At 43.4% G+C, this 14,258-nt stretch overlaps 1 pseudogene; it reads right to left on the bottom strand.

Moving 5' to 3' along the window:
• Nucleotides 1-13,090: 13,090 nt before the first annotated feature.
• On the bottom strand, nucleotides 13,091-14,000 carry LOC104610033 (ethylene-responsive transcription factor ERF098 pseudogene; annotated as a pseudogene).
• Nucleotides 14,001-14,258: the final 258 nt, after the last annotated feature.

Raw genomic sequence — 14,258 nt, forward strand, 5'->3', positions numbered from 1 at the left:
GCTGATTCCTGAAAAACATCCCAACCCATACACAATTGGGTGAATCAAGGAAGGAGGCAGCATACGAGTGGAAGAACGCTGCAAGGTACCTTTTTCAATTGGTAAGTACCATGATGAAGCATATTGTGATATTGTAGATATGGATGCTTGCCATATTTTGTTAGAGAGGCATTGGCAATTTGATATAGATGTAAGGCACATGGATAGGAAGAATACCTACCAACTTGAAAAAGAAGGTACACGTTATACTTTGTTACCCATAGCAGAAAAAAGTATTACAAATACTCCAAAGGCACATGAAAAGAATTTCCTTACCATCACCCATCATCATGCTAAATTTGTTAAAGAATGTAAGGATACTCATGAGATACATTTGTTAGTAGTAAAAGGAGAAGATGTTAATAATGAAAATACAATTCCAGCTGAAATACAGGGACTACTGGATGAATTTAATAATGTAGTTCCAGAGGAGTTACCAAATAAACTCCCTCCCATGAGAGATATACAGCACCATATTGATTTTGTTCCAGGTGCTAGTCTACCTAACCTCCCACATTACAGGATGAGTCCTAAGGAGAATGAAATCTTACGGAAAAAGGTAGAAGAATTATTGAAAATGGGACACATTCAAATCAGCATGAGTCCTTGTGCAGTACCTGCCTTATTAACACCTAAGAAGGATGGCAGTTGGTGAATGTGTGTCGATAGCAGGGCCATTAACAAGATCACCATTGGGTACAAATTTCCCATTCCTAGGTTGGACGACATGTTGGGCCAACTAAGCGGAGCTGTAGTTTTCTCAAAAATAGATTTCAGGAGTGGATATCATCAAATCAGGATCCGTCCCGGAGATGAATGGAAGACAGCCTTCAAGACTAGAGATGGCTTGTTCGAGTGGTTAGTCATGCCCTTTGGACTAACCAACGCACCCAGCACTTTCATGAGGCTGATGAACCAGGTATTGCGCCCCTTCATTGGTAAATTTGTGGTAGTCTATTTTGATGATATTTTGATATACAGTAAATCTATCACTGAGCATGTGGGACATATTAGGGAGGTCCTGAAAACATTGAGGAAAAATAAATTATATGCTAATTTGAAGAAATGCATCTGTATGAATGATAATTTATTATTCCTAGGATTTATTATAAGCAAGGATGGTGTGAAAGTAGATGAGGAAAAGGTGAAAGCCATTAGGGAGTGGCCGACCCCATCCACTGTCACAGATGTCAGGCGATTTCATGGGTTGGCAACCTTCTATAGGTGTTTTATTAAGAATTTTAGTAGTATCATGGCTCCCATTACTGAATGCTTGAAAAAGGGGAAATTTCGATGGGGAGAAGAACAAGAGCAAAGTTTTGCTCTCATAAAAGAAAAGTTATGTACTACTCCTGTTCTTGTCTTGCCAGATTTTAATAAGTTATTTGAAGTTGAATGTGACGCCAGTGGAGTTGGCATAGGGGCTGTATTGTCCCAAGAGAAAATACCCATTGCTTTCTTTAGTGAAAAATTATGTGAAGCCAGGAGAAAGTGATCTACTTATGACAAGGAGTTTTATGCTGTGGTTAGAGCCCTGAAAACATGGGAACATTATTTGATTGCAAAAGAATTTGTTCTCTACACTGACCATCAAGCCCTAAAATATCTTAGTGGGCAAAAGCAATTAAGAAGTGGTTTATATGCCAAATGGTCTGCTTTCCTAGACAAGTTCCCATATAAAATTGTGTATAAGACAGGACAGCAAAATAAAGTGGTTGATGCACTTAGTAGGCGTGTAGCTCTCATCAAGACCCTCAGCGTTGAGATTGTGGGTTTTGAGTGCCTAAAGGACTTATATGCCCAGGATGGAGACTTCCAACAGGTATGGGAGAAATGTGTGACTAACCAGCCAGTAGAGGACTTCTTTATTTATGATGGGTTCCTTATGAAAGGGGAACAGCTGTGTATCCCTTGCACCTCCCTCCACGGAAAGATCATCAGGGATTTGCATGGGGATGGATTAGCAGGACACTTGGGAAGGGACAAAACAGTAGAAGCCGTTAAGGGGAGATATTACTGGCCGAAATTAAGAAGGGACGTGTCTACCATCGTAAGCAGGTGCTATGTTTGTCAGACAACTAAGGGACAAACCCAGAACACAGGTCTCTACATGCCCCTACCCATTCCTACTGCTATATGGGAAGACTTGTCCATGGATTTTGTGCTATGCTTGCCAAAGACCCAGATGAACATGGACTCCGTCTTCGTGGTGGTTGATAGGTTCTCAAAAATGGCTCACTTCCTCCCATGCAAGAAAATAGCAGATGCATCCGCAACAGCCAAATTATTTTTCAGGGAGATTGTTCGCTTACATGGGGTACCCAAGACCATCACTTCAGATCGTGACACACGGTTCCTCAGTCACTTTTGGATGACCCTGTGGAAGATGTTTGATTCACCACTTAATTTCAGCAGTACAGCCCATCCGCAGACAGATGGACAAACAGAAGTGGTAAACCGGACCTTAGGGAATTTAATCTGTAGCATATGCCAAGAAAGGCCAAAACAGTGGGACTTCGCCATTGCCCAGGCTGACTTCGCCTATAACAATGCAGTACACAGTTCTACAGGCGATCCCCATTCTCCATCGTATACATGAAGGTCTCTAATCATGCACTGGACTTAGTGAAGCTACCTAGAGTATCCAGCGCAAATATCTCAGCAGAACAGATGGCAGAACAAATCCAGTCCGTCCAAGAAGCCGTGAAGCAGAAGCTAGAGCAATCCAACGCCAAGTACAAGATGGCCGTAGACAAGCACCGCTGACCTCAAGTGTTTGATGTAGGTGATGAGGTTATGGTCTTCTTAAGGAAGGAAAGGATTCCCATAGGTACTTACAACAAGTTGAAGCCTCGGAAGTATGGTCCATATAAGACCGTGAAGAAGATTAATGACAATGCCTATGTAGTAGATTTACCAGATCATATGGGTATGTCCAGGACCTTCAACGTTGCTGACCTTCATCGGTACCTGCCGGAAATAACACTCGCCTACCCTAGTCATGACTCGGGGTCGACTTCTCTCCAAGTGGGGGAGAATGATGGAGGCCCATCACAAGGCCCATCTCATCCCTAGGGGCGGAAGCTCCTAGGATAAGGATAAGTTAACTAAGATCCAAGAAGTCAAGATAAGCAAGGGATCCAAGAATCCAGGATTAGCAAGACTCTTTCAAGATTAGCAAGATAATGCAAGACTCTTCCAAGATTATCAAGAAAGACTCCAAGAAGCATCAAGATTAGCAAGATAATCCAAGATCCATGCACCTAGGGAGATCAGACGGAGGAGATCAAACCAAGGAGAGTTTGATCCTATCAAATTAGATGTTTAGATCTATCCTAGTTATTATTTCCTAGTTCTTTTACAATTTTCAAATGTATTATAAATACTGCTATTTTCCCAAAGTTATTCATCAATTCATACTTCAGATTTTCAGATTTTCTTGAGTTCTCTTCTTTGAGTTTTCGCCACATTTTCTCTCTCCTAGAGAAATCGGTGTTATTCGCTAGGTGCTAGCGAACGCCCGGTGCTTGCATAGCCAGCTCCGGTTCTTATTGCTTCCAAGCTGTGTCAGGGGTTGTTACAGCTCTCTGTCGTGAGGAAGGGGATGGGCTACAGTGAGAAGGAAGAGGGAGTAGGAAAAACTGGGGGAAGAAGAAGAAGAAGAAGAAGAAGAAGGAGGAGGAGGAGGAGGAGGAGTAGGAAAAAAGAAGAAGAAAGAGGAAAGAAGGAAGAGAGGGAGAGGGAGAGGGAGGCCAGAGATGATTACCGCTGTTGTTCGGGTATCGCTAGTTGGGGGTTGTCGCAGCTCTCTGTCGTGAGGAAGGGGATGGGCTACAGTGAGACAAAGCTCAGATTGGCTTTTATAACGGGGAAGGGATAATTTTGTAATTACAAAGAAAATTAGGGGCATTTTGGTAATTTTGAGAAATGGGTCAAACCGGTTTTAGGAGGGCACAACCGGGTCGAGGAGGGTGAAATCGGGTCTTCAGTTCAATGGTGGGGATTTTGGGGCCATAAAATGGAGGGTTGAGATGGGTTTGACCATGGAGTAGGGTCATGCATGTGCGGGCTAGTGAGATTGGTCGAAATGGAATCTTTTTATATAAAAGGGTAAATGAGGGTATGTTTGGCTGAAATTTCACTGGGTGGGGACATTCTGAATTGATTGGTGGGGTCCGATTTGGCCAGATGAACCTGTATAGGATAGATTTGGAAAGTGCTCAATTCAACTAATTTGGAGCCTCGAAATGGAATCTATGTGTGATTGAGGGGGCAAACAAAGGCCTTTTTGGGTGAAATTTCACAGGATAGGGTTTTTGGGCAGTCTGAGGTGATTTTTGAGGTTAGATTGGGCCAAATGGGTCCGGATCGGGCGGAGTTGGAATTGAGGTATAATTTTAGGTATAATTGAGGGTATAATTGAGGGTAAATGGAGGTGTTTTGGGCTTAAATTTTATATGTGAATATTTGGAGGTCTACGGGAACTGATGGTGAGGTCTGATTGGTTGGGGGGGTCAAGATCTTAGACATTTAGGTCAATGGGATATTTCAAAATGAAATCTTTGTTTGATTAATGGGCAAATGAGGGAATCTAGGGTTAAAACTTTATAGGTAGGTATTTTGATGTATCCAGAGTTTAATGGTGTGGTTTGATCAGTTTAGATGTATCAAGATCAAGTAAATCTAGGTTCTTAAGTGTTTAGGCTAATGAAAGCGGTCTTAATGGAATCTTCATTTGATGAGGGGGTAAACGAGGGAATATTGAGTTGAAATTTTACGGTCAGGTGTTTTAGGAGGTCCTGGGTTTGATGGTTGTGTCTGATCTAATGGTTGAGGTGTAAGTGGGGGTCGATCGGAGATATCAGATAGGTATTGGGTAGGTTCAACAATGGATTTGAGGGCTTTTAGGGCTAAAAGTTGGGTTTCCTGGGTTTTATGGGTGTTTCGAGGAGATTGGGGGGTCTGATCGAACGTTCGGGGTGAATTGAGGGTTTAGGCGACAGACCGAGTAAAAATCGGGTGTTGACAATATCAGATTGAGTTGAGCTGGAGCCAGACTCCGAGAACGAGGAAGACAGGGTCGGCGAGGAAGCTATAGTTGGAGCCGACGTGGACATTGTTGGAGAGGATGCCACTGAGGAAGAAGCCGCTAATGGAGTTGGTGAGGGGGATGAGGAACCCCAAAATGTCTAAATCTTTTGCCTCTTTTCTTGGACCCCCATATAAATATGTAAAGTGTCGAGCCTCCGAGCTCGGTCTAAAGGATCTTTATTTTTTCTTCTTCTTTTTTTTAACAACGATAATGTACTCTTTGCCCATGTTTAATGAAGTAAACTTTCTGCATATTTTGCGTCAATATTCTTTTAGCACTTTTCTTTAACCTGAAACTTCACAAAAATATTCTAAGTGTAAGACAATCCCGAGGTGCCTAGCTCCCAAAATGACTAGGCATAGTCAGGGATTAACCCAAGGTGCCTATATGCTGAAGCAACTAGGCATAGTATGGGATATAACCTAAACTGCTTATATGCCAACTAAGCATAGTATGGAATTAACCTGAACTGCCTATATGCCGAAGCGACTATGCTTATCGAACTACTGAGGTTGTTACTAGGTCAACATAGGGGGCCTTTAGGCTAAAAGTGACTTGGCATCTCCTTTGAAGTGTAATTTAGCCAATGTGCTCTTTAGGCAGGATGGCTCGACCAAGTCACCAAGGTGGGTGGTCTTTTATACTTAGCAAAATTTTTAAGCACTTGGTTGAAGTTATGGATGCTAAACTCTTGAGCTCATATGTAGTACTTCCTTAGATTATCCACGTTTCAAGCATGGGGCACCTGCCTCCCCTCCAACGTCGTCTCGAGCTCGTACACTCCTTCATCGATCACCTATAGTACTCTGTAGAGACCTTCTTGGTTTGGCCTAGCTTACCTATACCGAGCTCAAGTACCATAACTTTCCGAAGTACAAGGTCACCAATTTAGAAGTGGCGTCTCTTGACTCAGGCATTGTAGTACCGAGTTACTCATTGCTGGTAGGCCGCAATTTGGATATAGACCAGGTCTCAAACTTCTTCCACCAGGTTGAGGTTAGTCTGCAACTCATTGTCGTTGGTCTCCTCGTCATATGCCTCTAACTGTAAAGTGGGCACTTTGATTTCAGCAAGGATGATGGCCTCCATTTCGTACGTCATATTGAATGGAGTCTCTTCAAATTGTTTCTTGTTATCGGATATCAACACCTTTGGGAGTCCAAATCTACACACTATGTTCCTGTAGAAGAAATCTCCACCGACTTTGTGAAGTAGTCAACCGCCATGACCAAGAACCTCCTCTGCCTGGTCACAAGTGGGAAAGGATTAAGGATGTCTATTTCCCACTAGGTGAATGGCCATAGACTAGTCCAATACTTGAGGTTAGCGGCGAGCTGGTGGGGTATGTTAGCATGCCTCTAACAATTATCACACCTCCGGATGGGCTCGAGTGCGTCCGCCTTCATCGTAGAACAATAGCAGCCTTGCCTTAGCGCCTTTTGGGAAAGTGCCCTACCCTTAGGTGTCCTCCACAAAGACCTTCATGGATCTCGTATAGCACCTGGCTTGCCTCCAAATGATGCAAGAAACACAGGTAGGGGAGCATGAAAGATCTCTTGTATACAACTGCTCGCCAATGATGACACAGCGAGCTGACTGGCACTCTACCCTCTAAGTTGCATTGCAGTTTGCTGGTAGGGTCCTATGGTGCAGATAATCAATGAGTGTATCCATCCAGCTCATTTCTACTACCATAATAGGAGCAACCTCTTCTGCCACCCTATCGATGCTAGGTTGTGGCAAGTCTTTGACATAAACCGTTCTCCTTGTGACATCGGTTGTGCAAATCACCTTGGCCTCTACATTCTCAGTCCTCGGTATTTTCTAGATATACCAAGAGTGGAAGTCAGGCAGGAGCTTTGTCACCTTGGCCAAATAAGCTGACATGGCGGGCTCCCGAGCCTCGTACTACCCATTCACCTGGTTCATGACCAGCTAAGAATCACTTCATACCACAATGTGCTTGGCACTAACCTCCTTTTCCAAAGTCAACCCAACTACCAGCACCTCGTACTTCGCCTCATTATTCGGCACTTCAAATGCAAACCGAAGGGCATACTCCAGCTTCACTTCACCAGGTCCGTAAAGTATCACCCCAACTCCTCTTCCACACTAGTTAGACGAGTCATTGATGTGGAGGATCTAGGACTCCTTATCCCAGGCTGGGACGGGTGCCGCGTTGGTTGACGCCTCTGATGTACTAACTGGCTCAGCCACCCTAGGGGTCGGCATGCTGAACGTGCACTCGGTGATAAAGTCTACCAGGACCTAGGCCTTGATTGATGGGCGCAACTCAAACCGGATGTCATGCTCGCTCAACTTGATAGCCCATTTCGTCAACCTTCCCAAGACCTCAGACTTCTAAAGAATGTGCCTCAGAGGTCGATTAGTTAGAACTATGACAATATGGGCGTAGCTTCTGAGCTACCAAGATTAAGGCAAAGGCCAAGTTCACTATGTCGGGATACCTAATCTCAGTTGCATGCAGAACTTTGCTTATGTAGTAGATGGGTCATTGCACCCTATCTACTTCTCGAACTAGTACCGAGCTCACTACCTCGTCGCTCGCGGATAGGTAGAGTTTCATCTTGTCTTCGGGTTTAGTTCAAGTCAAGAGTGAAGGTGAACTAAGGTATCTTTTGAGCTCGTCGAACGTGAGTTGGCACTCCTCGATCCACTCAAAGTCCTCATTCTTTTTTATGGCTTTAATAAATTGTAGACACCACCCAACCAATTTAGACATAAATCAATTCAAGGTGGCAATCCGCCCTGTTAACTTTTGTACTTCCTTAATTGACTTAGGTGGTCTTATGTCTAGGATTGCCTAGAATTTGTCAGGGTTGGCTTCGATGCCACGTTGATGCACTATATAGCCAAGGAATTTGCCCAACGTGACCCTAAAGACACATTTGTTCAGGTTGAGCTTCATGTTAAATTTTCTTAAAATTTGAAAAACAAAATTTAAATCATCAACTAAAGAGTTTTCAAACTAGGTCTTCACGACCATGTCATCGACATAGCATTCAACTTTATTTCCAATAAAAGGAGAAAATATTTTATTTACAAGTCATTAGAAAGTTGCTCCAACATTTTTCAGTCCAAAGGGCATTTACTTTATAACAGTATAAGCCCATATCGATTACAAATGCATTTTTTCCTGGTCTTTTGGGTTCATCTGGATCTAGTTATAGTCGGAGTAGGCATCCATGAAGCTCAACAGCTCGTGCCTTGAGATCGCATCTACCAAGTGGTGTATTCTAAGGAGCGAGAAACTGTCCTTTGGACAGGCTTTGTTGAGGTCGGTGTAGTCGACCCACATGTGACACTTGTCGTTTGATTTTTTCATGAGCATTGTGTTGGCTACCCAACTCGAATATTGAACCTCTCTAACAAAGTCTACTACGAGGAGCTTCTCGATCTCCTCTACCTCTTTGGGGTGAGGTTCCTTTTCCTTTACCTTGTTGGTCTGACTAAAGGGTCCACATTAAGTTTATGAGTAATTATTGAGGGGTCTATGCCAAGCATTTCTATTGCTAACCATGCAAAAACATATAAATTTTGAAGTAAAAAGCTTACTAGTTGCGATTGAAGTGGTTTTTCCAAGCGAACTCCAATCTGGACTATCTTCTCAGGCTCAGTATCAAAGACGAAGACTAGGATAATATCCTCCATTGGTCGAGCTCGCTCGTCGGTGAGGGGTGGCTCCAGGTCAACATCATCCGCTAGTTTTTCCTTTCCCTTCAACTTTGCGATGTAGCACTTACGTGACTCCAACTGGTCGCCTCATACAACCTCTACTCCGTACCTCATCGGAAACTTCATGAAGAAGTAATAGGTTGACACCATCACTCGAAGTGCATGTAGGATAGGCCGACTTAGAATCATGTTATAGGGGGACTGGACCACCAAGAAGGTGTGCTCAAAACGGATTGAGTTGGGCTCCGATTCTGCTACAACTGGCACCTTGATTCGGCCTAAAGGCCTCACCACGTCTCTGCTAAAGTCGACAAGTGGTACATCTGTTGGCTGCAAGTCCTTCCTTTCCAGCTGCATCTTCTCGAAAGCCTTCAAGAAAATGATATAGACTGAGCTTCCGGAGCCAACCAAAATCCGCTTTACCTCAAAGTCATTAATTATCATCTTGACAATGAGGGCATCATCATTCGGATACTGGATCCCACGAGTGTCATCCTTGATGAAGTAAATGACTTCCTCCACATGAGGGTGCTTCGACGGGTTTTCATCTTCGTGCTTGAGCTTCCGAACTGAGTTCCTCCCTGCCACATTAGTTCAACTTTCCACAATCAAACCTCCGATGATCATGTTAAGCACCCCGCGAATAGGCTTCTCTAGTGGTGGTAGATCTTGATGTGGTTGACCCCTGTCCTAGTTCTTGCTAGACTCTAGCACTTCTCTTGGCTGATCTGCAAGTCAAATTTGGTCATCGTGCTTGATAAATTACTTCAGATAACCACGACAAATCAGTTTATCGATCTCATCCTTCATATTTCTACAACTCTCTGTATCATGGCATATGCCACAATGGAAGTGACAGTACTTGTTTAGGTTGCAGTTGGCAGGGTCGCCTCTCACTCTGGGTGGCCATCTCACATACTCGGTCATCCTTTATCTGCATCAATATCTCGCTCCTCTTTGCATTCAGGGTGGTGTAAATCTAATTCTAGACTAGAGGAGTTTTGGATCACCGGCCTAATCTGGAACTTTGGTGTGGAAACCTGCTCCTTCTTCTTGGCGACCTGCTTCGCCTACTACAGGGTGATTGGCTTCTCTTTGGTGACTTGCTCTTACACCAATGCTTGCTGCTCCTCGCTTCTTCTTCAACACACTTCCTCTTCTCAGTTAGCTCTAACCGGGATCCCAATGCCTCCTTTGCCTTGGTAAACTTGTTGGCCTGGTGGAGGAACTCCTCCATAGTGGATAGAGGGTTCAACTCTACTTCCTAGTGCAAGCCAGGGTGGCAAACATTGTTGACTTCTATGGTGAGTTGAACTACTAGGTTGAGGTTGGGAATTTGGAGGCATTCCAAGTTAAACCTCTTGATGTAGTCTCGGAGCATCTCATTGGGTCATTGAACCATGTTCAATAGGTAGGTTGCTAACTTAGGGCACCTCTTGCTGGTGGCAAAGTGCATTGTGAACAAATATGCAATTGGTTCCAACTCTTTATTGAGCCCACGGCTAGTCCTGAGTACCATATCCGAGTTGTACCTCAAAAACTTTTTGGAAAGGCCATGCAGAGGCTCACATCATTTGCCCCTTGAAGCTACATGAGGGCCTAGAAGTTGTCGATGTGATCTACAGGATCCGTCGTGCCATCGTAAGACTCCAGGTTGGGGGCTTTGAAGTCCTTGGGCCGTGGGGCCGTAAGGATCTTTGGTACCAGTGGAGAGGTGCAAGTCACCTGCGATGTTGCTGGCAGTGTGACGACCTGGCTCACCTCCCCTTTTCTGTCTACCTCCTCATTGTTGGTGGGAGCGAGGTGTCTTCTCCTAGTGTGGTGACGTGCACGTCAACGATGCCTTCTCCTCGACACCTTAGTTGTACTGTTGCCTTCTATCCTAATGGTGTCGTGGCTCTACTATGTTCTTCAACTGGGACCTAGTTCTGATTGTCAATGTGACGAGGTGCATTTGGGACCTAGTCTTGGTTTCTATGGTCGGTCTGTTGGTCGCCTAGAAGCTGATTTTGTTGTTACTATTGCTGCTATTGAGGTTGTTGTTGCTATGGCTGTTGCATGAAGGAAACAAACCTTTCCTCCCATGTCTACACCTGGAGATTCATACCGCGAACGTACCACACCAATTCGTGGAACTGGCAGAAATCGATTCCAGTAGGAACCATTGATGGCTCGACCGGAGGGAGAGGCATGTTCACTCGGTGTAGAGGGAAGGCTTGGTTTGGCATTGTTGGCACGCCAAGCAAAGTTAAGGGCATTGTGAACTGCCCAATGGTCACGGAAGAGACTTCTGGATGTGCTCCATGCTGGTTTTGCCCCCTTGTGACCCGGTTGTTGTTGGTGGGCTGGTTGTTGCTTGAAGATGTCATTGGATTAGTAGAAATAAGAGAGCAATGTGAGACTACAACTTTTTGTTGTGTGTTCCCACAGACGACACCAATTGATGATGCATGATCTGGTCACTCCTTGCTGGAAGGTAGCTCGAACATCAGACTAGCTACATGGTTGAGTTGAACTGCAAGGCAAGAAGTTCAGAGTGACTCGGGGTGCTTTACAAAGTGTGGGCACTCCGATGCTTAAGTTAGCGAAGGAGGTTTGAGAGAGCCGATAGGTTTAGAATGGTAGAATGTGAGAGCTAAATCGTGTGTACCTTGTGAGATTAGAGGCGAAGCCTTTATATAGACAAGCTTCCATGGGCCTCACAATGCATGTCCGAGATCACCGACCTGTCTAATCCGGAGTCAATTCCGCACCCGAAGATGGGCTCTGAGTAAGTTGATAAGGCTTATATAGGTTCATCCGATTTGGGCGGGGTAGAGATAAGATCCGATGACGTGTGTCGTGATCCGAGGAGATCGAAGACAGCTGACTTGCTTTTAGATGGAGGCTATGTGGCACCTCAATAGGTAGGTGAGTGTGGCGAGCTGCTCAGGCCCGGTCTTAGCTAAGTGACCTTAGGTGCCCGATGTGACTAGGACTATTGAGGTGTCCGAAAATGCTGAAATGTCGCCAAGTCATTGCACCACTCCACATGCCATCAAGTCATTGAACGGGCAAAATTATCCCTCATCATTATCCATGTCTTATTTGTAGAGCTTTGACAAAGGTGTTCATGGTTGCTAAAGAACACCTTCTAAGAGTACTAGGCATCCATATAATTGGTGAGCCGATGGTTTGTATAAGCACACGTACTTGCATTGTATTTTATGTTTATTAATGGTTTGAAGAGAGAGAAGTCTAGTAAACACGACTTTGTAATGAGGATGAATGGTTAAAGAAACCATATGTTTTCCAATGGTTCATGCATCAAAAAAGCTTTATTTCTGCACTACACGTGTTTTTCAATTGGCTCCGAATCTTTGGGAGCAAAGTGAACGTTCTTCACATGAAAGTTTCAGGGGAAAAGATATGGTATGGAAAGAGTTTTGATAAATAATGCCTAATTGGCTATCAAGTTTTTTATTCCAATTGACTGGTCTGAAGTCTTTCAGATATCGAACCCTTATCTTTCTAGTTTTATACATCCAAAATCTAGGAAAAGTGAAACACAACTAGTAGAAATAGATAGAAACTATTTGAGTAACTTTCCCCTCTTTAAATCCATTACAATACATATGACTTGATTGTAGTAGGAATTAGTAATTAGCTTTCTATCTTCTTTAAATCCATGCACAGTGCCAGCTTCTTTTGTGGTGGAAAAGTTGGCAGATGGATTGTAGTCTTCAATGTCATCATCTTTTAATTTCATTTATTGAAATCCTGATGAGCTGACTTCATTTTTATACGCGCGCTTATTTCAGAACTTAGCAGCCAGAAAGGTGTCCTTATTGCAGGGATGATGAATTAATCTGCTACTCTTGGAAATTAACAAAGCTACAACCAGATTACATACAGTTGCATCCAGACATGCAGCTAATTAAATGTGTTTTTAGTCTAAGTTTTTGACACGATATGCATGTAGAACTAGAAGAATCTTGGCCAGCTTCAACGATAATGATATTTTACAGTTAAATCCCACTATTGTCCATTTTTTCATCATCTTAACATCTCTACTAACTTATTGTTCAATGTGTACTTTTAAGTAATTAATTAACAATAATTCTGTGTGCGCCCGGTTGTGAAAATACTGGAAATTAAAATCTTTGACAAACCAAACCTTCTTGCAAGCAAGAGCTAGCATTGATCGATGTTGATTTAATATTAAAAGAAAAGAGAAACAAAATGACAAAAACTTTCTACGTTATATTATTAATTATTTCACGTCGATTACAGTATATGATCGATCCCGAACAAACGAAGTTCAGAACACCATCCTGATCAGTTCACCCAATTGTCAAAATTATATAGTTACAAACTTACAATGAAAATCCCAGATTTTTCTTAAAAAAAATAAAAAAAAAAGAAATGAAATGAAATGGGGAACAGAAAGCGTGTGATAACAGGGAGAGTGGAACTATCTCGGATTCTGGGCGCTGAGTCTCCTCCGGCTTTCAGCCCCGAAAGATGTACGTAGTTATTGTGTTGGAAACAAGTGCATGTTCACTATTTGTTGTTATTTCCCTCACAACCAAGAAGATCTTCTAACAGCTTATCATCAAGACACTCAATTTCAAAGACGACTTGCTTCCCATGCGGATGCGGCCCAGTAGTAGTAGTATTGGACCTCTCCTTCGAATTCTCTGCATTATCAAATGCAGAGGAGGAGGAAGACGACGATGACCCCGTCGACGCCGGAGAAAATGGGTAGTCATTATGAATTGAGGATTGATATTGGGTAGGGAAATTGAGAATGGTGGAAGGACCCCTGATTGCATAGGCTGCCCGGTCATAAGCACGTGCCGCCTCTTCGGCAGTAGTGAAAGTACCCAGCCACAAGCGCGCACCGTTTCTGGTGGAATCGCGGATCTCGGCGGCGAACTTGCCCCAAGGTCTCTTCCTAACGCCTCTGTACCGTACCTCTCTTCCTTGATCGTCTTGCTTCATCTTCCCTTCTGCGTCTCCTTCCATCCGAGTGCCATGCCCCCAAGGACTTATATATAGGATTGTAGCTGATGCTCTAGAAGCTTTCAAATTGGGTGGAAAAGTTTATGGGGAAGCTGCAATTAATCCAACAGGTCGGAGTTGTTAACACATGGAATTTATTGACCCTTCGATTAGTTGTTTGTGGGAGAAGTATACAGATGTATAAAAATTCAAAATGTTAAATACCCCAATCCTATATATCAATCTTCGCCTGTGAATTGACATCAATTTTGAGCAGGCATCTACTTCAAATTTAAGTTGGACTTAACAATTCTAACGATGGACTGAATGTCATTCTCTAGTAATTTTTTGGTACTAATTTCTCTTAGGTTCATCAAAATAACAATATTATGAGTGGCAAAGAATAAAGGTACTTCTAAATTCTGACTGAATGTTTTGAAAACTGAAA

The sequence above is a fragment of the Nelumbo nucifera genome, chromosome 1 (genome assembly GCF_055504915.1).
Source record: "Nelumbo nucifera cultivar China Antique chromosome 1, China Antique-T2T, whole genome shotgun sequence".
In the NCBI taxonomy this organism is placed as follows: Eukaryota; Viridiplantae; Streptophyta; class Magnoliopsida; order Proteales; family Nelumbonaceae; genus Nelumbo; species Nelumbo nucifera.